This window comes from Marmota flaviventris, chromosome 1 (genome assembly GCF_047511675.1).
Source record: "Marmota flaviventris isolate mMarFla1 chromosome 1, mMarFla1.hap1, whole genome shotgun sequence".
Classification (NCBI taxonomy): domain Eukaryota; kingdom Metazoa; phylum Chordata; class Mammalia; order Rodentia; family Sciuridae; genus Marmota; species Marmota flaviventris.
The window spans coordinates 212,840,160-212,867,332 of record NC_092498.1 but is presented as its reverse complement, the minus strand read 5'-3'; the positions used below and the strand labels follow the sequence as shown (position 1 = coordinate 212,867,332).

The 27,173-nt window shown below is 37.3% G+C and overlaps 4 pseudogenes; all 4 read right to left on the bottom strand.

Annotated features, from left to right (window-relative positions):
• Window positions 1–2,932: 2,932 nt before the first annotated feature.
• On the bottom strand, window positions 2,933–3,923 carry LOC114107681 (olfactory receptor 7E178-like; annotated as a pseudogene).
• A 4,364-nt stretch (window positions 3,924–8,287) lies between these two features.
• On the bottom strand, window positions 8,288–9,586 carry LOC114107682 (vesicle transport protein GOT1B pseudogene; annotated as a pseudogene).
• Window positions 9,587–12,779: 3,193 nt separating this feature from the next.
• Window positions 12,780–20,607, bottom strand: LOC114107868 (olfactory receptor 7E178-like; annotated as a pseudogene).
• A 3,730-nt stretch (window positions 20,608–24,337) lies between these two features.
• On the bottom strand, window positions 24,338–25,275 carry LOC114107906 (olfactory receptor 7C1-like; annotated as a pseudogene).
• Between the last annotated feature and the right edge of the window lie 1,898 nt (window positions 25,276–27,173).

The window sequence follows — 27,173 nt, the reverse complement described above, 5'->3', positions numbered from 1 at the left end:
AGACAAAAAAAAACATGGAAAATATTACTTATTTCTACTGTGAATAATACACACCTCTTTATTAAAGTTCAAAAATTTAGCAACATTTGCTTCATACCTAATATTTTATACTGATTTGATAACTGTGTGGGAAATTTGAATTCTGGGCATCTCTGCATGATTAAATTCTTCTACACACCTGTCCCCAAAGGGCAACCACTGTCATGGAATTGATAGGAAGATTTTCCCATCAGTGTTTCCATGTCACTATTGAAATTCACAGTGAATTTCATCTTTATGTATATCTATAAAATACTAATTTAAAAAAGGAACTGTAAATAAATACAAGAAAGACCAGTAGAATAGAGAAGGGGAATGGGGGAGGGAGGAGGAAAGAAAAAGGGAAGCAATGGGGACTGAAGTAGAGCACATTGTAATCCATGCTTATATGATTATGTAAAAGTGAACTCCAATATTACATATATGTCTAATACACTAATAAAGCAGTCATTATGAAAAGAGCAAGTTTATTGATGAATACAATTGTCAAAAGGGACTGGAGCAACTAAACAGACACTTCACAGAAGAAATACAATCAATAAATATATGGAAGAATGTTCAACATCTCTAGCAATTAGAGAAATGCAAATCAAAACTACACTGAGATTCATCTCACTCCAGTCAGAATGGCAATCATCAGGAATACAAGAAACAATAAATGTTGGCAAGGATGTGAGGAAAAAAGGTACACTCCCACACTGTTGGTGGGACTGAAAATTGGTCCAACCACTCTGGAAAGCAGTATGGAGATTCCTCAGAAAACTTGCAATGGAACCACCATTTGACCCAGTTATCCCACTCCTCAGTTTATACCTAAATAACTTAAAATCAGCATACTACAGTAATGCAGCCACATCAACATTTATAGCAGCTCAATCTACAATAGCTAAACTATGAATTAACCTAGATGCCCTTCAACAGATGAATGGATAAAGAAAATGTGGTGTATATACACACAATGGAATATTACTCTGCTTAAAAAAGAATGAAATTATGGCATTTGTGGGTAAATGGATAGAACTGGAGAATATTATGATAAGCAAAATAAGCCAATCCCAAAGAACCAAAGGCTTAATGTTTTCTCTGATATACAAATGCTAATTCACAATAAGGTGCAGGGGGCACAATAGTGGTATTTTGGACTAAACAAAGGGAAGTGAAGGGAGGGGAGGGGACATGGGGGTAGTAATGATAGTTGAATGAATTGGACATTATTACCTTCGGTGCATATGTGACTACATGATCTGTGTAACTCTATATCATGTGCAACCAGACAAATTAGAAGTTATACTCCATTTAAGTATGATGTGTCAAATTCTACTGATATGTATAACTAATTAGAACAAATAAATTTAAAAATATATAAAATAAATAGGCTTAAAGCACACACACAAAAAGGAACTGGAGCCAGAATTATGTGAAAGTCTAAAATGTCTCTAAGTTCAAGAAATAAAATGTACCTGACCCCTTCACTTTCTGCTTGATTTTTTTATATCCCATGAAGATTTCTGCAATGGTCTTGAATAACTGAATGTTACCAATACAATTAAGTGGGATCACAGGCACTGTGTCTCAAATTCTATGGGATATTCCTGAAAGGAAGGAAAGTATAGACAGTCTGGAAAGTGCTCAGTGTACAGAAGCCACACTGATTATGGCCACTGTTTGAACCAAGGAAGGGTATATTCAATGTTTAACAGAGATTTTTATGTTTGATGCCTTCTCTGTGGCAAGTGAAGTGACAGTTCTTGGAAATCAGAAATGAAAGAACCAGTGTGGAAGGAAAGAAACAGTTTGAGTGAGATTTCTGGGACTCCATGACAACCACAACATAAATATTGCAGTCCTCACAGTTGAAATTTCATGTATTTGTATCCTGCCACCTGACCACACAAGCTGCCATTTTTGTCCTGATGATGATTAATAAACATGCCCCTGGCTATCTCCTCTATGCATTCTCTCTCTCAGCATTTACTGGGTTAAGCAGGGACTCTGTGTTTCAAGGACTGCAGGTACCATGTCCCTTGGCTGTATGATGCCCAAAGAAGGTTCAGGCTCCATCCTCAGGGTTGATATTATCAATGTCACAAAAGACTTTCATAATGCAGACAACTAAGAGAGGAGAAGGCACAGGCTTGGAATTCATGGGACTGGAGCCATCAGACCAAAAGTCCCATAGCATAGACTCGTTATTGAATATTATATACCCCTAGAGGCTCAATGCACAGAGTTCATCTTTACCCAGTTTGGCCTAATTTATCCTAAGAATTAAGGACTTGATAATATTAGTGAAGGAAACAGAAGAAGAAGAAGAAGAAGAAGAAGAAGAAGAAGAAGAAGAAGAAGAGGAGGAGGAGGAGGAGGAGGAGGAGGAGGAGGAGGAGGAGGAGGAAGAGGAGGAGGAGGAGGAGAGAGGAGAGGAGGAGGAGGAGGAGGAGGAGGAGAATCAATGACCATGAAAGAATTCGGACTCCTCTACTAATGAGTAAGATCATGCATAATATTTATTCTTTTCTTTCATTTCTTTTTATTTCAAATACCAGTGTGCCTTTTATTGTCATTGTTTGTAACTGTCAAATATACAGAACAAAAAATTGAACATTTTAACCACTGTTAACTATGGAGTTCAGTGGCAAGAATTACACTCATGTGGTTGTGCAACCATCACCACCATCCATCTCCAGAAATTTCTCATCTTCACAAACAGAAAATGTAAAACCCATTTTAAAATCTCTCCTTCCTGTTTTCCACCACTTGTAGCAACTACTATTCTATTATGAAATGTGATAATTAGTCATTAAAGTATAAAAATTTATATATCCAAGGAGGTAGAATCTGCAGACCTAGATATTTGGCTTTGTTGCATTTTCCAAATAAGATTAAAAAATGGATGTCAGAGGTCCTGAGTATAGACTGATCTGCTGTGGATCCTCCTCTGTGAGCTTTTAATGTCCCTGTTCCACAGGCTGTAGATGAAGTGGTTCAGCATAGGGCTGACCACAGTGTACATCATTGAGGCCACTGTGTTGTTTTAGAGGGACTGTGACACAGCTGATCCAAGGTACACTCCAATGCCTGTCCCATAAAATAAGCAAACAACTGACAGATGAGATCCACAGGTGGAGAAGGCTATGTACTTCCCACCTGTTGATGGGATTCCCATAATAGAAGAAATAAGAGAAGAAATTTTTTACAGTAATTTTACAGTAAGAGAAGAAAATTCCAGAGACAGGAAGAAAACCAGACATGGCACCAACAAAATAGATGACTATGTTATTGGTGAAAGTGTCAGAACATGCCAGATTAAGAACTTGAGAAGGATCACAGAAGAAATTGGAAATTTCTACATCCTTGTTGTGGGTAGATTGCAAGGCAATCAAATTATGCAGTTGGGAGTCTAAAAGGCTAAGTTAAAAAGACACCAAAACAAAGAGGGCACAGAGGCGAGGGTTCATAATGACTGAATAGTGCAGGGGGTGACAGATGGCCACAAACTGATCATAGGCCATCACAGTCAGCAGCATACCATCCATACATCCAAAAAGGATAAAAAAGGACATCTGAGTCAGGCACCCCACATAGGAGATGACTCTGCTGTGAGTTAGGATGTTCATAATCATCTTTGGGACCCTGGTGGAGACGAAACCGATGTCAGCAAGGACAGGTTAGAGAGGAAGAAGTACATGGGGGTGTGGAGGTGGGAGTCAGAGCTGATGGCCAGGTTAATGAGCAGGTTCCTAAGTACTGTGACCAAGTACATGGATAGGAACAGTCCAAGGAGAATGGGCTGCAGGTCCAAGATAATCTGAGAGGCCCATGAGATGAAATTCTGAGACATGTGTTAGATTTTGTAGTTCTATGTTGTTTGGACAGCTTTTGAAAATGAAAAGTTAGAGGAAATGAAATAAGTATGTCATCTAGTATTGTGTCTATATTTTGGACAAAGCAATATACAATATACAGACCTTATACCTCTTATACAGACCTCACATTTGACCATACACATTTGACCATAAATCCCATATCCTGGTTTTTCATTTGTTGGGTGTGTGTGTGTGTGTGTGTGTGTGTGTGTGTGTGTCATACCAGGGATTGAACCCACAGGAGTTTAACCACTGAGTCACATCCCCAGCTGTTTTGGAGTTTTTTTTATTTTTATTTTCAATACAGACAGAGTCTCACTGAGTTGCTTAGGGCCTCACTAAGTTGCTGAGGCTGGGTTTGAACTCACAATTCTCCTGCTTCAGACTCCGAGTCACTGGGATTACAAGAGTACGCCACTCCACAAACACTTCATTTTTACATAAAATACAACCAACTCTTTTCAGATTAAAAAAAACGATGTTTACAGCAGCACAGTTCACAATAGCTAAGATATGGAGACAATCTAGGTACCCTTCAACAGATGAATGGATAAAGAAATTACTCAGCCATAAGGAGAAGGATTTTATGACATTTGCCAGTAAATGGATAGATATGAGAACCATCATGTAAGTGAAATAAGCCAATCCCAAAAAACTAAAGGTGGAATGTTTTTGCTGATAGGTGGAAGCTAAACCACAATAAAGTCAGGGAGAAGAAGAGAACTTTAATAGATTAGACAAAGGGGAATGAAGGGAAAGGAGGAGGGATAGGAATAGGAAAGACAGTGCAATCAATCTAACATAATTTTCCTATGTATACATATGAAAATACCTAAGTGAATCCCACCATCATGTATACCCACAAGAATGGGGTCCTAATTAGAATAAGCTATATTCCATCTATATTTAAATAATTATATCATAATGGATTCTACTGTCATAACAAAAAAGAACCAATAAAAATAAATAAATAAATAAAATGGAAAACAAAAATACCCTTCCTTCATTGAGAAAAAAAATCATTCTAATTAAAGGTAATTATCAAACAGTCAAACATGGATTATTTTATTCTAAGACAAAGATATGAATTTCCTGGATGCAGAATATTTATAAAAACTCTGTGAGAGCTAAGACCATGTTATTGGAATTCAAATAAAGTTGAAAGTTCATAATCACACTTTTATTTGCCAGTTAAATTCATGGATTTTCATAATTCTTTTACATTAACATTTCATTCTTTCACAGAAAGAGGGTTTCATTCAAATATGTACATTACCTTTTTTAACTCATTTTATAATCCTACCCTTGGCTTTAGTGGACTTCAAATTTTGATGAATATGCACATAATCATGAAGCATCACTGATCACACACCAGCGTACAGTGCATCTGTCAATAATTCAACAATAAAGAATTTTAATAAACACTTCTGAAATGTTTTGTTTTATACAGTGTTATCTGTATCAACCCCATACAAATATAAGGAAACATCTTATACATAAGAACACTTTTGCTATTTTCCATTTTGGCAGGGTTTTTTGTTTTTAGGTTTTGCTCTTTATTTGTTGTTGTTACTTGGTTTTGCTTTGTTTATTTGTATTCCATAGTGTCCTGGTAATATCAGTTCTTTTTATCATAAATTCTATTATTTACAAATAAAGAATTTAGCACCTCAAGATACGTCTCCATCAGGTTTGAAACTCAGCCTTCTTAACCTAGTTAAAAGAATTTCATGCTAATCTTTCCCATGAAGGCAAGATTCATTGACTAGTACCATGAGGGAGAGGCCTACAGAAGCTAGAATTAGTGTAGGAGAAAAACAGAACTTTGTGAATTCCTGGACTCCATCCCAGAACCAAAACATAAACTTAGTCCTCTAAGCTGAAACTTTGCATATTGATATCATCCCAACTGACATGGTTGCCCCAGTGTTGAGGAAACAATGATGCTGATAGTTCCTCCTCTTTATACCATCTCCCACATAACTTACTGGGTAGTACTTCATTTCTACTGGGGCATTACCAAGGAGTATGGATCCAGTGCTCCTCTCCTGCTTAGTGTGTGATGAAACCTCAGGCTCTGTCCTCAGGACTTGAAAAATGGCTCAAGTTTATGAAGATGCCAATGAAGACAGTAGACAATGCTGTGGAGCCACTGCACTGGAACTGGCAAAGTAAAGGGCTAGAAGCACAGGCTAATTAGTTCAGTTGCGCAACCTTGGAGGCTCAATGCACAAAGTGCCTAATTAGCCAATAGATCCATGATAATTCAATCTATGAGGACTTGTTAATATTAAAGGAAACAGAAAAAGAGAAAAGTAAAAGTACTTGGTTGGACTTCCAAGTTGTTGGATCTTTATGTAAAACTCAGACTACTTTTTCTTCACTATAACAATCAAATATGGGATTTGGTATCTGTCAATTCATTGTATTAATCTGAAAATATATGGAGAATTAGATTTCTTGTTTCAAGAATCTCACACTATTTGCATTCCTATATATTTCTAAGGAGAACTTCATATTTCAATTTATTTTTACCTTTGCTTGGTTTGGTGCTTTACATACTGAAGATATATGGGTTTTTTACTAGTCCAACTGAATCTTGGTTCTTTTTTCTCTAGTGAAAATGCATTGATACATTATAAAACCACTCATGGTTACATAGGTTTTTGATAATATACTGTATTTAAATACTCCAGGAGCAGGGCTTGGGCTGTAGTTCAGTGGCAGAGTGCTTGCCTAGCATGTATTTGATCCTTAGCACCACATAAAACAAATAAAGATACCTGTCCATCTAGAACTACAAAAAATATTTAATAAAATTAAATAAATAAACAAATACTCCAGGAGCAGCAGGAGGAAATTATATTTTAATATTTATTTCTCTTTTTTAACCAATACATAATAATTGTACATATTTAAAATGCCATGTAATATTTGGAATCAGGTACACATTATGTAATGTCAAATCATAGTGAATATATCTCTTCAAACATCTGTCATTTCTTTATGGTGAAAACATTTAAAATTCTTTCCTGTAACTTTAAAAAATTAGAGTATATATTTTATTTGCTATTCTCAAACTAGAAAACTCTGTAATTAATCCTTCCCCATCACTCCCTCCTAATCTTCAAGGCCTCTGATAACTATCATGCTACTGTCAACTTCTGAGACCACCTTTCTGAAAGATATCAGGTAGTACTTGTCTTCACAGTCTGGCTTATGTAATGTCTTCCCCTTCCATCCATTTTGTCTCAAATGGTAGAATGGCATCCTTTTATGGCTGAATAGTATTCATTGTGTGTATGTCCAACATTTTCTGTATCCATTAATCCATTGATGGACAGTTAGTTTATTTCCATTCCTTGGCTAGTATGAATTGTGCTTCAGTAAAAATGGGAGTTCAGATGTCTCTTCAACAGATGTATTTCATTTCCTTTGGGTACATACACAGCAAATGGATTGCAGAATAATACGGTGGTTCCCATCACTTCTTCCATGTTCTCATTGCTGAAAGGGAGTCACTAGCCTCTCCCCACCTCATCTTCTATCAGAACATTGGGCTTGATACAAAGAAAAGTTTAATGCATACATCATGGATATGGGACAAAGTATGCTGTTTAGCTGTACATTGATTAATTATAGAAGAAATAAATAAATTATTTTGAGGGGATCCCAAATGGCAGATATATAGGGATAGATATGAGAGGAAGTAGCTGAGTATATTCAGACATTTAGAATACCTGGTCTGTACAAAATGTATTACTAAACCAAAGTCATTTCATATTAGATGGAGGGATAACATACTAGGGTTATAGCCAAGGATGAATTTACAGCACATGAAAAAATGAACACCAAAGGTAGTTATATTTGCATAGCAAAATGCTTATTTTCACTTCCCCATCCATGTTTACAAAAAAATAGTGATTCATACATGAACTGGGTTTTCACTGGGCTTAATACATTAAAATGACATAATCCAACCCTACTCATGCATTACTTTCAGAGATACAGCACAACTGGAAATAGAGTTGCCATCACGGTGGACATTTCTAAAAAGCAAATGCCTATGGGTGCTCCTGAGCCCTCAAAACAATAATAATAGTAGTAAAAACAAAAGTAACCAACACCACAGTTCTCTAAAAATGGCTGTGTTCTGCACATTGTGGAAAGATAATAAAAATAGCCTTCTAGAGTTTCAATATGCTTCATAACATGGATTTCATCTCCCTTAGTTTGTTTGCGGCCTTCTTGGATCACTTGACTAGAAGCCTGTTTTCATTGCTTCTGTACTAATTGCTGTTGGTCTTTGTAGGCTACATGTTTTAAGCTTCTGTAAAGAACATTACAAGTTATTTGATGTAATTTAATTTTGTACTGAATGTTCTTCAAAGAATTTTATAAACAATACAACATTTTAAGTGAGTCTTCAAATTCTCTTGTTGTGAAACAATATTGTTGCTTTTTCCAACTTCATCTATAAATGATCTAATTCCAGGTGAATTTAAGAGGGATCCAAGAACTGGCATTCTTCTAATAAAGCCAACAACACAGAAAAGAAGCCCCTGAACAAGTTAAGAATCCATAAATTTCAAAGATCCTGCCTCTCAAAGGCCAACCAATAAGAACTACAAATACACCACCTCGGAAAAATCATGTATCTTTCATTTTATGTTTTTGGAAGAAGAATCTGAAGGTTCTTTCTAAACTGATTATAAGAGCCTAGCCAGTCACAAACAAAACATTTCCAATAGCCAGTAGTACTTTGTCAAAAAAAGAGAATCATTCCAAACAACAGGAAAAAACTGTTAATCCCATTTCAACTTTCTGGGTGTCTGTTAAGGAGATCGTGGTTGTAGTGGTGAGGGCAGTGGAGACAGCACCTCAAAATGCCTAGCGTGAAAAGCTGAGTAGGGAAAAAAGAAGACAGGAAGCAGCCCAGGAGAGTGTCACATCTTCTGGAAACATCCACTGTTCATAATTTTAAACCATACATTTCTCTCAAAAGTTGAGAAATTAGAGAACAGGGCATGGAGACACACACCTAGAATCCCAGCAAAAATGGAGGCTAAGGCAGAATCACAAGTTTAAGGGTAGCCTCAGCAATTTAGTGAGGCCCTAGCAATTTAGCCAGAACCTGTCTCCAAATAAAAAGGGCTGGGGATGTCACTCAGTGATTTAGCATCTCTGGGTTCAATCCCTGGTACCAGAAAAAAACATTTGAGAAATTAATCTATGGAAGGTCTGTTGGTCCTAGGAAGAAGTACCATATTGAATATGCATGTAAAATATCTTAAGTTTCTCCTCTGAAACAGTGGATAATTTGCTTGATGTTATATAAGGTAAAAGTGTACCTATCTCTGCCCTACTGTATAAGACTTTGGATATATATATAAATGACATTCAGTTTATGCTTTAAACTGCTTAAGTTTAAAGAAGAATTGTCAATGACATTTCTTAAATTCCCTCTATGAAGAGAGAATAAATTTCATATGTCTCTGAGCAAAACATTTACATTTTAGAGCCATTCAGTATAGCCATTCCAATGACCTTGCTGATCCTCAATTTGAGAAAGCAATGCTCCCAATAGTATCTCCAGCATCTCTGTGTGCCTCCCAACACTCACTCACTGAACTATGCTTCCTTCCTAATGGGGTGGTCTTGCTAATAGGGCTACTGAAATTCATTCCCTCTTCACATCTGATGAGCAGTGAGAACTGAGGATCTTTCCTCATGAATGACAGGACTCATTCCACAGAATCAGGAAGGGGCCTCCTAATACAGATGACTCTGGAAAGAGACAGAGGTGTGATTTCAACTGAACTGGAACCAGCATTCTGAAAAGCTGAAAGAACAGGTTGATATTTACTGTTGTATGGTCTTAAGCATGCTGTGTGATCAAGAATGCTCTTGATGTTGTTCTGTAGGTACCACAAGATTATGGATCTATCCCTCTTCTTTCTAGCAAGTTACACAACCCATCAAATCACCATGTTCTTATCCAAACTTTCCTGTCACATGGGAAGAATTAGCTCCGTATTTGATATTTCAGCAGAAACCACCATGTAGTTCATTTCCATGTAGTATGGAAAAAATGACACTAGTTTCTCTCCTACTAGCAGGATTCCTCCAATGATGTCTCAATACACTGCAATCATTCTGTGTTCAAATTCAACACATGTTCTCATAGATTCTTATTTTTGCTTATCAAGTAATTGCTCATTTCACTTCAGAAATTTTTTTCTTCTGTTTTTTATGGGTGTTACCAGAAAACAAAGTCTTTCTTTTTATTTTAAATAATTTATTTATTTCTTCTATTCTAGGATCCAATCGAAGTTCACATATTCCATTTAGTTATCATGAATCGTGGAACTTCAGTCTGGGACAGTTCTTCAGCCTTTATCTATCACAACCCTGACATTTTTTATGAGTCAGAGTTTATTTTAAAAGGATGTCCATCATTCTGAGCTGTGAAAATATTTTTACTATAATATTTCTAGGGGCTTACACCTTTCAGAATTAAACACACACACACACACACACACACACACACACACACGACACACTTGGCAAGAAATTAAATGAACCCAGAAGCAGTAAACTTCAAGAAGCTCTGATTAGCAAAAACATCAGCATACAAGGCCTGTTTAGCAGATATGGACTGTCTTCTTAAATAATAATTTTCTCCTGATTATAAAAGCAGAAAATGAGCATTAAAGGCCTCTCCCCTGTTGATTGCCTGCACTTTCTCCCATCATAGCAAGAAGGCCACCACCAGAATAAAAGCCCCACCACATGACAAAGTGCTCATTTGCAGTGCCATTTAATGAAATAAACTTTTAGCCACAGAAACATCAATGAGACAATGAAATAGTAAGTGCCAAACATTAATTCCTCCACAGAGACACTAAATTAACAACATATATGGACCAAGTTGCCTTCGTGAGAACTTCAAGAACTAGTTAAGAGATATTAGCACATCATGGAAACACAAATTCAGGAAGAGGTGAATAAAAATGGACAAGAAATTTTGCTGTATTTGCTCATCAAGGACCTAACCCCTCCCAGAAGCAGCATGGCACAATCATGAGAAAATTCCCAAGTTCTGCCCTGAAAGAAGAAGGAGAAGGTGTAATATTCATGTAAAGTTGTATCTTTCTACTAGGCTTATGCCTTGCCTGACTTAGAGCACTAAAGAGAAAGATACACAGAAAAATGTTAAGGCTCATACATTACCAGAGAGACTGTAGTACCACAAACAGATGACAGGTGGGACAAGAGATGATGGGCTCTGAGAACAAAGGCAAACCTCTTTAATGGTGAAAATTACACAAACAAGCCCAGAGAAAATTCAATCTCTGAAAAAGTTTGAGAATTTCTAGGATTTTTTATTGGCAGGGCAGGGGGATGGGGAGAGCCTCTGGGGATTAAATCAAGGTCCTCCCATATGCTGGGCAAATGCTCTATCACTGAGCTACATCCCCAGCCCTAAAATTTCTATTAGTCTGTGGTGAAAGTCTTCCACTACATGAAATCAATCCATTAAAACTGTGAAAAGTAGCTATCTTTTCAAAAGCCAAAAACTCAACAAAGAGAACATGGCATGCAAAAAATTATGTAAACATGGCCCAACCAGAGAAATAAATTAAATATTCTTAAACTTACTGTGAAATATTCTTTAAAGAAATTAGATCTATGATTTATCTGACAAAAATAAAAAACATCCACCTGAAGAATAGTCAGTAAGCTAAAAGAGAACACAGACACAAAATCAGGAAAGCAATGCATGAACAAAATGAGAATATTAGCAAACACCTATAAATTATTAAAAAGCAACAAAAATTTTGGAGTTGGAGAATCAATAAGTAAATTGAAATATTTGATAGGGTCATAATAGACTCAATCAAGCAGAAGGACATAATCAATAAACTTAGGAAGACATCATTTGAAATTATTGAATCAGTGAAGCAAAATAGAAAGGAACAAATAAAAGTGAAGAGATCCTAAGGATTTTAAGGATTTTATGGGAAACTATTAAGCTGAATTTTTTGCATTAGGGGAATGTCAGAAAGGGAATAGGGTGGAAGAGATAGAGATTCAACTTTTAAAATAATGATTGAAATTTTAAATTTCTCAAATTTGAAGAATAGACATACATATCCAAACACCAAATAAACTCTGATAAATCCAAAGACATCCATTATGAGATATATTACACTCAAATCATCAAAATTCACAAAGATTGAACCATGGCAGCATCAAGGAAAAGCAATTCATCATGTACAAGGAAGATCCTAAAGGATTATCAGCAGATTTCTTAGTAAAATCCTTGGGCATCTTAAAAAGTCACAAGCTCAAGTCACACGCCAGTTCAATAAATCAGAATCTCTGGTGGTGAGACTCAGGCATCAATGTTTTTAAAGATCCCTTAGTGCTTCCCATAAAGGCAATCTGGAGGAGCAGTGATACACATCCAAATAGATAACCTGCACAAATAAATTTTTGATAAATGCAAATTTTATATGGTAAAGACACAGAAGCTACTGAAAATATATTAATCATAAGAAATTTTAAGTATATAAAAAGAGAGTTGCTCATCTTTCTGAGATTCTAATAAATAATAAAGTACAGAAGTTTGCATAAGTATAATAGAATTCAGAAATGCATGAGTAAGCTGTACAAAGAATACAGAAACTCCCATAGTTTCACTAAAGACAGTTTTTTTAAAAAAGCAATATTTAGATATGAAATAGGAAGAGGAATGAAAACCAAAAGAGCTTGAAAATAACGTGATGAAAGAGATGAGTTTTGCAGGCCTAGATGTGTAGTTTTGTTGCCTTTGCAAACCAGCACTGCAAATAGATGTCACAGGTCCTGACACTAGACTATTTTTCTGAAGAGCCTCCACATAGCCCTCTTGATGTCCTTGTTTCTAAGGCAGTATATGAAAGGGTTAAGCATAGGGGTGACTACAGTGTATGCTACCGAGGCCACTGCACCCTTCCTAGGAGAAAGTGAGACAGCTGAACTGAGATACACCCCAAGGCCTGTCCCATACAATAAGCAAACAACTGACAGGTGAGACCCACAGGTAGAGAAGGCTTTATATTTCCCACCTGATGATGGAACTCTCAGAATAGAGGAAACTATTTTATAGTAAGAGAAGAAGATTCCTGAGATAGGAAGAAAACAGAGATGGCACCAACAAAATACATGACTATGTTATTGGTAAATGTATCAGAACAGGCAGGGTTGAGGAGCTGAGAAGGGTCACAGAAAAAATGAGAAATCTCCACATTCTTGAAGTAGGTAAGTTGTAACACCATTGAATTATGCAGCTGGGAGACCAAAAGGCTGATGAGAACTGACAACAAAACCAATGAGCCACAAAGGCGAGGGTGCATACTGACCTGGTAGTGTAGTGGATGGCAAAAGGCTACAAACATGTCATAGGCCATTACAATTAGAAGCAGACTATCCAAACATCCAAAAAGCATAAAAACAAGACATCTAAGTCAGGCAGCCTGCAAAGGAGATGACTCTGCTATGTGTTTGGATGTCCACAATCATCTTTGGGACCATGGTAGAGGTGAAACTGATGTCAGCCAAAGACAGGTTGGCGAGGGAGAAGTACATGGGGGTGTGAAAGTGGGAGTCAGAGCTGACAGCCAGGATGATGAGCAGGTTCCCAAGCACTGTGACCAGGTACATGGACAGGAACAGTCCAAAGAGGAGGGGCTGCAGTTCTGGATCCTCTGAGAGGCCCATGAGACAGAATTCTGAAACACATGTTACATTTTGTGATTCTATATTGGAGGGACACCTTTTGAGAAGGGAAAAAAGGTTGAAAAAAGTAAATAAGCAAACCAGCATGCAGCACTGTCTATTATTTTGTATTAAAGCGATTCACTAGTAAAGTCCTTTTGTTAGAGGGCCATATACCCTCAGCAATATTTCTTAGTTGTGACACACCCTAACACCTTAGAAATCTGTCATCGTTTATTTTTTGCGGTATTCATCTTTTTCTATACACATCAATCTTATAGACACTCAACTGAAGTATAGTTTAAAAGCAAAAGCATTAGAGATGAATATGTAATTAAGGTAAAATATTCTTTTAAGAAAAAAACAAAGATAAATATCCTTTCACCTTTAAGAAAAAGACCATTCTAATTAAAAGAAAGTAAAAACTATTTTATTCAAATACAATGCAAGAAATTCTCTTGTTATATAATATTTATAAGCTCTATAAGTGCTAAAACCAAAGTATCTGGATTCTAACTCAAAAACAAATATTCATAATCATAAAGCATTTTATGTGCCAGTTATCATTATGGATTTTCATCCTTTCTTGGCCCTCTGACTTTGCTCCTTTATGGAATTGTGTCACTCAAAACCTTAGGATGTATGTTTTTAATTCTTCTCTAATATAACATCTAACCTTGGCCTGATGTACTTTAAATTTTGACACACATGTTTTGGTTAAATATACCAAATCATACAGCATCACCAATCTCATAGATGTCATCAGTGTATAATAATATACAAATCATTAAATACATAATAATTAGCATTTAAGAAATATTTTCTAATAATTCTCATTTTATTCAGTATTAACTTATCAATCCTACGCAATCTCAAGGAAACATCTGGTATTTCATACTTCTTTGTGTTCTCTCACTCTCTCTGTTTTAATTTTGTGATGGCTTGGTTAAAATACTTAAAGAGATGTCTTTTATTTCATTGACAAAATATAGTCATGTGTTTGGGGAGTATAGAGCGATATTAAGAAATGGGTACAAAGTAATTGGATCAAGTTTAAATGAATTTCTAATCTTAAGCATTTGGAAATGTTGTGTCCTCATGAAATCCAACCTCCTTGCTGACGGTTGAGGAATTTAGGGCCATGGGTGACCCAAACCCAGGCCTGACACCTAGACTTCGTATGCCTAATTAACAGATGTTCACTTCAATCTTTCCTGATACAGAAATTTCAGTTCTCTTTCACCAGCTCCCTGAGGGCAACTGTAGTCCTCATTTCTCTAGGCATATCACAGTATGATTTAATTTCAGAGAAAATACAAAAGGGAAAAAAGAACAGACAGGTGAATGTAATACCTGGAGAATTTCCACACTGTAAAATGAAAATCATAGCTGAACTTACCTTACAGTGATGTGTTTAAGAAATTGGGTGAAATGAAACAAAGTGCTTAGACCAGTGGTCATCAACACTAATGGATCATTATATTTACCTATGGGTATTTAAAATATACTGATGCTCTGCCATAGCTTAGAATGAATTAAGTAATTATCTCTGTAAATATGGTTTTTAGTGGTCCTGGACCAAGAATCAATGTCTCAAAATGCTGCCACACACTAGAAAATGTTCTATTAATAGTATATATGTTATTATCATCATTAACACTTACTACCTATATTAAAAATATAAACAATTCAATATTTGCTTCAGAACTTCTATTTATAGAGATCTGAAATATTACCAATAAAATCTGAGTTTTTTTATATCCATGCATAATCCCATTCTTCTATACATCTGTCTCCCAAATGCAAACACTGTCAGGAATTTGGTAAGTATATTTTGTCCATGATTTTCTAACATTAGTATTGATTTGCTTATGTGTAATTCTCTTGAAAATCTAGGTAACCAATATACTACTCTCTATTACATCTAAAATTTTAATAGAATACTGAATTAAAGTCTTTCTGTGAAGTACATATATTTAGATATAACATTTCAATGCATTATATTGCCTGAAGATTGGATTTCATTTTATTTTTTAATTTCTCATGACAACAATCCTATGAAAATTCTCACACTTCTCTTATCACACAAGTGAGAATTTGTATATGATATGTGCCTGCAGGATAGCTGTTTCGAGTTGTAAAAAAGATGTATATTAATTTTTACTATTTATTGCCTACATTTGTTTTTCCAATAGAAAAAATCAGGTGCTATCAAATACTGTCTTTTATTAAGATATCAAATGAAGCGAAGCTCAGTGGCACACACCTGTAATCCCAGTAACTCAGAAGGCTGAGGTAGGAGGATCACAAATTCAAAGCCAGCCTCAACAAGTGAGGCCCTAAGGAACTTAGTGAGACCCTGTCTCTAAATAAAAATATAAAAACACCCCTGGGTTCATTCCCCAGTACAAAAACAATACAACAACAAAAAAAAGGTATCAAATAAGAAATATTCTTGAAGTCTGTCTAATATAATCACTCCATGAGAGTTCCATGTGAAAATTCTCATCTTATATAGGAAATAATATTTCCATGTCTCAGATGTCCAAACTTGGTTGTAAAAATTCATTATTATTCATTTTAAAAATTTCATACTTATGTCAGAATTGCCTCTATAAACCACAGTTCATGCTGCCACTTCTCAGATGAACTCACTGAATTGCAAGAAAAGAATCAATGCCTCTGCCTTGGTTTGTTGATGTGTGCTCGAGGAGGTTTTACAAGAAAAACTCTAATTTGGCTCACATGAGGAAACAAAGTCCTGAAAGTACAGTCAATAGACCACGGTCTGAGTCCAATTTCTTTTTCTAATACTCACACTGTAGTACGTATAAAGAACTCTCCTCTTCTCTGTACTAGCTTTCCTTGTCTGTAAATGGGGAGAATAATACTAAACTCTAGAGATGTACAGTGCCTAAACTTAAAAAATATTTGTTCATTATTTTGTAAACAGAATTTGAATCATCATTGGAATTTATTCCAGGCTTATTCATAAAGAACAATCCTATACAGTTTTCATGCCCTTTTGTTGTTTATATGGTACAGAAGACAAGTCTCTCAGGTCTCAGGCACTGGAGCCCAAGAGAATTGAAATAGAAAGTTCTATTCCTTTCAAGTAAAAGAACAATAATGTTTTTTACCTGGGAGTGGTCATTGTAGATGAAATTAAGTAAACTATATAGAGTCAGGCACTTGGGAAAGTTTAATAAAGATTCATGACATCATGATTATAGTCATTTTTGTTCTTATCTTCATCCTGACCTTCATGATCATTTTAGAGCACATAAGAGACAGTTTAGAGAGATCCATTTCTTGTGATAATGAGAGAGATACCCACCAGTGCTAGAACTAGTGTGAAAGAGAACAGAACTCCTCTCAGTCTTGGATCCTGATCAGAACCAAGACTATAAACTAGAATAGTGGTCACAGAGGGTGGGAAGGGTAGGGAGAAGTGGGAAAGAGGGAGATGGGATAACAGGTACTAAAATACATTTAGCTAGGAAGAATAATTTTTAGTGTTCTATAGCACAGAAGGGTAGGCAAAGTTTACAGCAATGTATTATATATTTTATAAAGAACTAGAAGAGAGGCATTTGAATGTTCCCAACACAAAGAAATAAGAAATGTTTAAGGAGACATAAATGCTAATTATCCTGGTTTGATCATGAAATATTATATACATGTATCAAATTATCACACTGTGCTCCATAAACATATACAAAATTATTATGTCAATTAATTTTTAATTTAATTTTTTATTTCATAGGCCTCTGAGTTAAAACTATGTATTTGGGGGGCCTCCTATCTGGATACTCCAACTTCTTGTCTGGGTAATGAGGAATTGATGCTCTCTGAGTCCCTTCTGCATCCAGTTTCTTCCACCACACTCACAAGTCAGAGCTGTCATGCCGGGGCATGACCAAGGAGTGATGATCCATTGCCTATCCCCTGCCTGGTGAGTGGTGAGGAATCAGACTCCATCCTCAGAATTGGGAGGAGGACAGACTCAGGCATGGACCTCCAATGTAGACAATGACTCTGGAAAGAGGAGACACACAGAACCAACTGGACTGGGACCAAGAAGCTGCAGGACATAGGCTGATTGTTTATAGTTGTATGGGTGGGTCTGAGAGCTCCATAGGCAGAGCTCATAATTAGCCAAATTGGTTCATGTAATGCTAATCTCTGAAGATAAGTTAACATTAATGGAACAGAAGCATAGGGAAAGTTGGCTACTCCCCTCTTATAACTCTGAAGCTTCATAAATCTCAAACTCACTTTTTAAGTTTAAACAAAATCAAGAGTTTAATCTCATTAAAAGCATGCAAATTACCAAGAAATTTTGAGAAAATTAGATCAGTATTGAGAATCAGATAGCATATCAGATAGCATAATTATCTCAGGTTAATACTTTTGCCTCTAGAATGAACTGACAGAGGTGTATCAAATCTCCAACAATAATCACATTGTTAGACTTCAAGTGTCCAAATCCCCCTTGCAAACACACCCCATAAAGCAAGACATTCCGTGGGACTACTCCTAGTATCTGAGGACAAAGACCGGACTCTCTTGGATAAGGCTAAATTTTCACTACACATATCACAACCTGGGCTTCAAACAAGACTCTCTTAGAGCAAAATGAGCATAGTTGTTGGAACATCTACCTTCAGCATACCTTTTATGTAACAAATAAACCCTATCAGTCTGAGTGTTCCTATAATTTGGAGAAGCCAGTATTGGGTTGAGATAGATTGTTTTAAAAAATAACTAATTTGTGCTGGGTGTGGTGGCATACACCTATAACCCCAGTGACTCAGGAGGCTAAAGCAAACATTGCAAGTTTGTGAGGGCCCTCAGCAATTTAATGAGACCTGGACTCAAAATAAAATTAAAAACGACTAGTGATGTAGCTTAATGGTAAAGTACCCTGAGTTCAAGCCTTAGTAACAAAACAAAACAAAAAAAAAAACTAATCTGTCTAGTAAATACTTTATATACATTTCATTTATTTGTGCTAATGTACTTATCCCTTCCACTTAATTTAATGCTATTTGAACCTGCAATAACTTGTGCAAAACTAACTGAGCTGAAAGTTAACTAAATTCAGTTCTAAGCATTCTAAATCCTGGCACTAAGGTAGTAATGGATTTCCTTCACTAAATAATCCATTTATTCATTAGTATTCCCTCATCTCTTTCTTTCTGTCTTTCCCCCTCCCCCTCACTCCCTGACCTGGCCCACTTTTATTTTTATTCATACTTTTTCACCTTTGGAAGGGACATTAGTTTTGGTCAATATTCTGGTCCAGATTGCCAGCAATAATACTAGTCTAGCAAGTTCCTACCCTTAAGTCCACTCCCATTTATATGGGGGAAAGTTATACAGGTAAAAAATTTGAGAGCTATCATGACAACTAGGCAATAAGGGACAATCACCATGAACCCTAATTTTGTCAGATGGGTGAACACAGGGTTCGCCTACTCAAGCCCTAGGAATTCTGACACAGAGGCCTAAAGCTATGCCTAAAAGTTTTTGCCTTGGAATCACTCCTTCTTCTGTTGCCCAAGGTTTCAACTCTGGTCCTGCCTGGGCTACTGCATTGAGTAAGAAAAAGAAAGTAGAAATAATATGGAGAAGAATTATAGATTTGTGCCAGCATTCTCTCCTTCCCTTCTCCTCTTCTCCAGATCCACAAGAAAAGCAGGTGAATCTATCTAGTTGGGAACAAACCTCAGTGTTGAATGTGAGCTCACATTCGCAAAGGCCCTTCATGCCTTTATCTCTGCCTAATTTAGACAACACAAGTTATTTCAATTGCCCATCCTACTTTTCTATTAGACCTACTGTAGTTTAGGTAAGTGTCCCCCAAAGGCCCATAAAGGCTTAGTCCCCAGAGCAGCACCACTGGGAGGCGGTGGAATCTTTAAGCAGTGGGGTCTAATGGGAGGTCTTCAGAACATGGGGCACATGCTCACAGGGGATAGTTTGACCCCAAACCCTTCTTCTGTTTCCCAATCATGAGGTGAATGGCTTTCCTTGACCACATACCCCTGCCATAATATGCTACTTCCTACAGTCCCAAAAGCAAAAGAATCAACTGATAATGGACTGAAACCTCCAACACTTTGAGCCAAAACCAACTTTTGCTCTTTATAAGGAGCTTGTCATTTGTTATAGTGATGGAAACTAACACAAAACTGTTAGTCTGAGGACGAAAGTGTGTTTTTTGGTATGAGGAATGAGACACAGGGGTCCAAATTGGTGCCTTCTCTTCTGTCCTAGTTCTTTTATGGTACTCTGAACATTCACTTTTACCATCTAGTAAGCAAAGCCCAGTCCAGAGTTAAGTTTCTATTACTGTCAGGATCACTTATGTTCTAAGTTGGACATAAATCCAACCCACCAGCCATGTGCAGGGCCGTCGTCTTAAGGATTCTGTCCCCTAACCATATGCAGCCTCTTTCTCTCTTCTTGGCACACAGAATGTTCATATGGGCACTCTGTATCTCAGAGGTGCAAGAAAAATATGTCTACCTTCAGGTCATATATACACTGCCATTGCCACGTTTTGGTCAGCTTTTTCACTACTGTGACTAAAAGACCCTATCAGAACAATTGTAAAAGAGGAAAAGATTGAGGGCTCATAATTTTAGAGGTCTCACTTTATAAACAGAAGGCTCACTTTCACAAGGCTCAAGGTGTGGCAGGACATCATGGAGGAAGACTATGGAAGAGGGAAAAAGCTCACATGGTGATCAGGAAAGGGGACAGTCCACTCTTCACATCCAAATTATATATGCCATAGCCATGCCCCCAGTGAACCACTTCCTCCAGCCACACCCCACCTGCCTCTAGTTACTACTCACTTTAATCCATCAGGAATCAATTCACTGATTAGGTTAAACCTTTGACCTACACATTTCTCCTCCAAATCTTCTTCCATTGTCCCACACATGTGTTTTGGGGTACACCACATATAAATCATAACTTTCTGCTCCTGGTCTGCAAAAGCTCACTCTCATCTGACAATGCAAAACAGATTTAGTCCACTCCCAAGAGTCCCCATAGTCTCAACTGTTCCAAGATTGCTCAAAGTTCAAGTCCAAAGTATTCTGAAGCTCAAGGAAATCTTGCATTGTATGCTCCTGTAAAATTAAAAGCAATTTACAAGTATCCAATATATAAAGGTATACAGTAAATATAAAAATAGGGGTTAGAAAGAAGGAAGGGGACCAAAGCAAGATAAAAATCCAGCTGGACAAACAAGTCCTCTGGTTCTGTGTTCATCCTCTGGAGTACATATCATGATATTCTCTCCAAAGGGCTTGTCTAGCTCCACCTCTGTGGCCTTGATGGCTGCAGTACAAGCAGCCTTTCTGTTTTCTTGCCTCTGCTCAATTCCTACAGCTTTGCTACATTTTTGACATTTCTTAATCTCAGGGATCTCCACTGCAGCTTCTGCTTCCTCCTCAAATCTCCACACCTTGCCTTCTCAGGGAGCACCTTCAGGGAATCTGACCCTGCTACACTTTGTCTGGCTTCCAAGGCCTTCCTCTGAAATCTTGGCAGAAGCCTCCATGACCCCCTAAATATAGCATCCTGCATTCCTGAGGAACTAGCATTATGGGGTTGACACCAAGGTCTGCCACCATCTTAAGCAGTAGCCAAGCCTCTAGTGACCTGGATTATTATTCCAGCAGACTCTGAGTGTCTGGGTGGATGAACACATTGAAAAAATTTCCTAGGCCCTCTTATGCAAGGATTCCCCACTGGTCCCTTCTCAAGAGAATTTTCACTTTTACTCCCTTGAGCCTGAGATGGGTGTGGTTTTGCCAAGTCCTGAGATGCCCTCAAGCCATCTTTCTTATTGTCTCTGGGCAAAATCTTTAGCATTTCATTAGTGCTAGTGATGTCTTTAACAACTACAACTTCCTTAGCCCCAGTTTTACTCCTCCTTTCAAGTCCAAGTTTTTTTAAATATTTCTGTTCTGCTTTATGCTCCTGAATATCACAATAAACTTGGCTAAAAGCCACCAGCTATTGCTGTATATACCCATGCCGCTTCCTGTATGCTATGTTGCCTAGACATTTGTTCTGCCAGATTAATAAATCCATCACTTTTAAAATCAGCATCACAGAGAGTCTCAGGACACAGACAAATGCAGATAACTTCTTAGCCAGAACATAACAAGAATGACATCTAGTCTAACTATCAATAGAATCCTCCTTTTCCTCTAAGCCCTCTTGAGCCCTGTCTTCACTGTCCTATTGGCATTCTGGTCTTCTGAGCTCCCACCAGAATCAGCCATTAAGCTTTGCTTACAACAACCTAAAGCATTTCCAGTTTACACTGCTAAACATTTCAAAATTCCTCCCACCTATTCAAAATGTTCCAAAAACTTATCAACCACACAGTCAGATTAGTCACTGCAAAGACCCCACACTGCTGTGACTAAAAGACCCCACCAGAACAATTGTAAAGGAGGAAAAGTTTATTTGATGGTTCACAGTTTCAGAGGTCTCAATTCATAGGCAGTAGACACCATTTCTCAGGGATCAAGGTGAGGCAGGATATCATAGAGGAAGAGTGTGGCAGAGGGAAGTAGCTCACATGGTGATCAGAAAACAGAGAGAGAAAGACTTCACTCTCCAGATGCAAAATATATACCCTATAGTCACATCCCTAGTGAACCACTTCCTCCAGCCACACTCCACCTGCCTCCAGTTACCACTCATTTAATCCCATAAATATGGATTCATTGATAAGGTTAAGTCTTTGGCTCAATCATTTCTACTCTAAACCTTCTTGCATTTTCTCACATGAGCCAATGCCACTCATCTCATGACTCAGCTGGACACCTCAAGGGAGCACACCAGAATATCCACTCATTGGTTCCAATCATCTTACACTCCTAGAAAAGGACTTCTGATCAGCACCAACATGTCCTCTATTACTACCTCCCTTAAATCTCCATAGTGATTTATTTCCCAGGGTCATGCCCCACATAAACATACCTGTAATTTGTCAGTTTGGCCCACATAGCTAGGCCATTGGCCAATACCCATGAGGTAGTAAAAATAGAAGTAGATAGGGAAACACCATGCAATTCAGCTCACTGAGATGATTTGTCTCTATCTTCTTCTCAGAGTGGCAGCCTACCATCTGTTCAGCTTGTAATTGCCATCCATAAACCAAGTAGTTAATCAGTTTAGAGCTATCCATAGAGCACTGCCCAAATGACAATGGAAGTAGACATTTACTTGGATGGTTGCAAAGGCTACCTGCTTGTAAGTACTTGCTTGCATTTATCCAGTAATACATTCCTGTATAAATAATTTCCATTTCATTATGGAACCTATCTAGGTACCCACCTCCTCATTTGTGCATTTCTCTGACATACCTAAGACATTATAGATATTTCAGGTTTCAATATTATTGTAAGCACTTTAGCCTTAGGGGTAGTGTGTTAATCTTTTCAGGGTGTTATAAAGAATACCATAAACCAGGTAGCTTATAACCAATAGAAACTTATTTTTCACAGCTCTGGAGACCAGGAGGTCTAATAACAAAGAATCTGATGAAGGTCGCTTTCATAGATTGTGCCTTTTTACTGTGCCCTTACATGGGAGAAAAGGCAAAGCAAATCCCTTGGAGCCTCTTTTATAAGAGCATAATGAAGGCAACACTCTCATACTCTAATCACTTCCCAACAGTACCCTTTCTAAACCCATCACATTGGTGATAAGGTTTCATGATATTAATTTGTAGGAGGATAAACCTTCAGATCATAGTAGACTATTTCAATTAATAACTACAATCAAGAGAGTAATTATCTCTCAAATGGAAGTTTTCAGGACTAAAATTCCTGTGGTCACTACAGGGTGGTGATCACAAGTTTTTGATTTAATTTGTAGTCTGTGCTCCACACAGCACTTTCATACAGATTTGTGCATACCAGTGTCCCGATTTCTTACATGACACTTTTTTTTTCTTTTGCAGTACTGGGTATTGAAACTGGGCATATTATACCACCAAGCTACATCCCCATCCCTTTTTCATTTTTTATTGAGACACGGTCTCACTAAGTTTTCCAGGCAGACCTCAAGCTTGTAATGCCTTAGCCTCCTGGGTAGCTGGGATTACAGATATGCACTATCATGCCCAAAGTAGTAATCTCTTTTTGTCTACCCAGATATTATATGCCTGAACATGGATTTTAGCTTTATGAAGGCAAGGATTTTTTTCATTGCTATATTCTTACCACCTAGAACACCCTGGTACACTATAGATGTCCAATACATATTGCCAAATGAATGAATTTAACAAGAACTAACAATGATTGTTGGTAAAAATGAACTATTTAAAGTTTTATCCAAGAGTCTCTGAGTTGATACTTGAATGGTTGTATAGACCTATAGGAATGCAAACATCAAGTTGAGATGTAGTGATGTAAAATGTAAAAGGAGGAGAGGTGGGGTATACAACTGAGGGTAACAGAGTGATCACCACAAAAGTTTCAGACAAAGAACTCACAGGGATATTTTGATTAAAGACAGAGAAACAGAGTGGATGACGGGTGAAAGCCTATATAATTTAGAGGCAGAATTTCTTGATGAAGAATTTCTTTTGCTTGTACTTTTGCCAGCTCAAGAGCCCAGGACCAGTATTCTTGTCACTGAACATAAAATGTTCTGCCAAGAAGTTTCTTCAGGGCCCTCTTAATGTATGTATTCCTCAAGCTATAGATGAAGGGTTTCAGCATGGGGGTGACCACAGTATACATCATGGAGGCCATCATGCCCTTCCAGGAAGATGATGATGCTTCAGAAATGAGGTATACACCAAGACCTGTCACATAGAATAAAGAAACCACAGATAGATGAGACCCACAGGTAGAAAAAGCTTTATATTTTCCATAAGTTGATGGAATTCTCAGGATGGAAGAGATAATCTGGGTATAAGAGAATAGGATCCCTGAAAAGGGAACAAATCCAAGAAGGCCAGTCACCATGTAGAGTATTATGTGATTGATCACTGTGTCTGAACAAGCTAGTATGGGGGCCTGAGAAAGTTCACAGTAGAAGTGTCGAATTTCCCAATTGGTACAGAATGATAGATGCAGCACAAAAAGACTATGGATCAGAGAATATGACAAGGTGATTAACCAGGATGTAAGAACCTGGAGGCCACACAGATGGGAGTTCATGATGACTGGATAGTGTAGGGGATGACAGATGGCTACAAACCGGTCATAAGCCATCACAGTGAGAAGGAAGGTATCCATGCCTCCAAAACCATTAAAAAATACATCTGGGTGATGCAGCCTGCATAGGTGATGGATCTGCTCTGTGTCTGGATGTTCAACAGCATCTTTGGGATGGTTGTAGGGATGAAACCAATGTCAGCAAAGGACAGATTGAAGACAAAGAAGTACATGGGTATATGAAAATGGGAATCCGAGACAATGGCTATGATGATGAACAAGTTCCCAAGGAAGATGACTATAAATATGGATAGGAACAATCCAAATAACATCAGTTGATGCCCTGAGTCTTGGAAAAATCCCAGGAGTATAAATTCTAAAGCATTTGTTTGATTTCCTAGTCCCATGTTGTTGACACATCAGCTAGACAATTAAAGAGAAAGAACATTAAATAGACACCAGACAGACTATCTTGGATTCTTTATTTCTTGAGGTAAAAAAAATGGGCATGAAATCCTTAGTATTATAGAATCTAGAAAACCTACATTCTCTCATTCATTATAGGCAATATTTCATGATATTGACAAATCCATGTCTATTGGCCTATGGGAGACTCGCCCATTCCCTTTGTCTCTGCCTTAGAATTAATAACTACAGAAAGTTAGAAGGAATTTTAGATCTTAGGGATAAAACAATCCACACCTGCTCCAATACACATGGGGCCCAGAGATCTAAAGAAAGGTCTGAGTTATCTTCCTTGTGTGTGGCAGGACTGGGACTCAGAGGAGGGTCAGATGACTCTGAGCAATAAGAAAATTTTAGACAAGGGGAAATATCTGAATATTTGAGACAAGGGGAAATATCTGAAATATCTGAAAAAATACTTCAGGATGAGCAGGATGAGTAAGATTTTATTATTTTATTTTCAACAAATAATAAACCATGTTAACAAATGACTAGTAGGAAGTGTACCTGTGACCCTCAACATTCTACAGAAACAAGTGTTTTCTGCACATTTGCTACATGCTATTATACAGGTGCTCTTCACCTATAATAAATCAACTGATTGGTCAAACAGGCAAGGGAAACATAATTATCAGGGTTTAAAACATTGCAATACCATAGGAAAACACATGGAAAAGGTCACAAAGAGATGTGGGGATTTCAGTTTGGCCCTCGTTTTGATTTTTTATTTTGGTTTGGTTTTCATTTTGGTTTTGGGAGTTTGGGGGTGAGTAGTTGTTGTTATTGTTTGGGGTATTTTACTGTTCTTGTTTTGTTTTGCTTGCTTCTATTAAGTATCAAACACAGGGACTCACACATGCTAACATTGAGCTACAACCCCAGCCCTCTTTATTTTTTGTTTTGATACAAGGTCTCAATAAGTTGCCCAGGCTGCCAATATTTCTAAAATGAAAAACTGGTTATTTTATTTCCCTGCCTGAAATTTTTAGATGTCTTTCTGATGCTGTTCGGGATGATACAACAAAATATCACAACTCCATGGTTAACAAACAACAGAAATTTATTTTTCTCTCTGTTCTGATGACTGGAAATTCCACCATTAAAGCAATGAGGGACCCAGTGTCTTATGGGAGCCCATTTTCTTTGTTCATAGATGGCACTATCTTGATGTGTCCTCACATGGTGGGAGAGGGTGAAAATGCTCCTTTGAGCCTATTCTATAAGGACACTGATCCCATTCATGCAGCTTCACTCTCAAGTTGTAATTATCTGCCAAGAGGTCCCATCTCCTAATACCATGGCCTTGAGGATTAGGATTTCAACATGTGAATTTTTTTTTTTCAGGCCAGTCATTCTGAAAATATCTGGAATTCTTGATCTATCATGGGTCCACTCTGATCCTACAGCCTCATTTCTCAGCACTTCTCAACTGTTACTCTAAATTCTGAACATATTGAAAACCTTCCTTGTATCAAAATGGGACAGAGCCTCTTATATAACCATGATTTTCAAGCACTCTTCCCTCTAATTTCTTCCTGTATTTCTATACTTGACACAGGTCTCCCCTGTTTAGGCTATTTCCAACCCCATCCATCCTCAATTACATTTGATTTCTTGGCATAGAGGATAACTCATATTGTTTGGGGCTAAATTAATGAATGATGAGCTCACAATTTTTTTCCATTGCTGTGACTCATCTAGTATACCCTGTATGTCACTTCAAAATCTTCAGCAACCCTTGCCCCCAAGGGAGTTAATATACAGAGATGTGATAAAAGGTATCAAAGGTTTTCGAAAAAGGAAAGAAAGAGGAAAGAGGGAATATGTTTTTACTCATTAA